The following is a 203-nucleotide window of genomic DNA, read 5'->3' on the forward strand; positions in this document are numbered from 1 at the left end:
CCGATGCGGCGCCGACGTCCTATTGGGCGTCGTCGCCGCGTTGCGACTGCTTTACACAGTCGCAACCTGCCTCCATGACGAAGGGCGTCGGGCAATGGATCGGGGATGTAATCTATTGTCCGATACGGCGAGGCGGCGTGGGGCGTGTTCCGCTCACGCCGCCCACAGGAGGGTAGAGCGGTAATCCCACTTTGCCGCTCTAA

General features: G+C 63.1%; 1 protein-coding gene across 1 annotated transcript in view; it reads right to left on the minus strand.

Moving 5' to 3' along the window:
- The window catches only part of LOC119836165 (homeobox protein cut-like), a 21085-nt gene that overhangs the window by 2701 nt on the left and 18181 nt on the right, over positions 1 to 203 (minus strand). The gene's annotated exons all lie outside the window — the stretch shown is intronic.

The sequence above is a fragment of the Zerene cesonia genome, chromosome 23, assembly GCF_012273895.1.
Source record: "Zerene cesonia ecotype Mississippi chromosome 23, Zerene_cesonia_1.1, whole genome shotgun sequence".
Lineage (NCBI taxonomy): Eukaryota > Metazoa > Arthropoda > Insecta > Lepidoptera > Pieridae > Zerene > Zerene cesonia.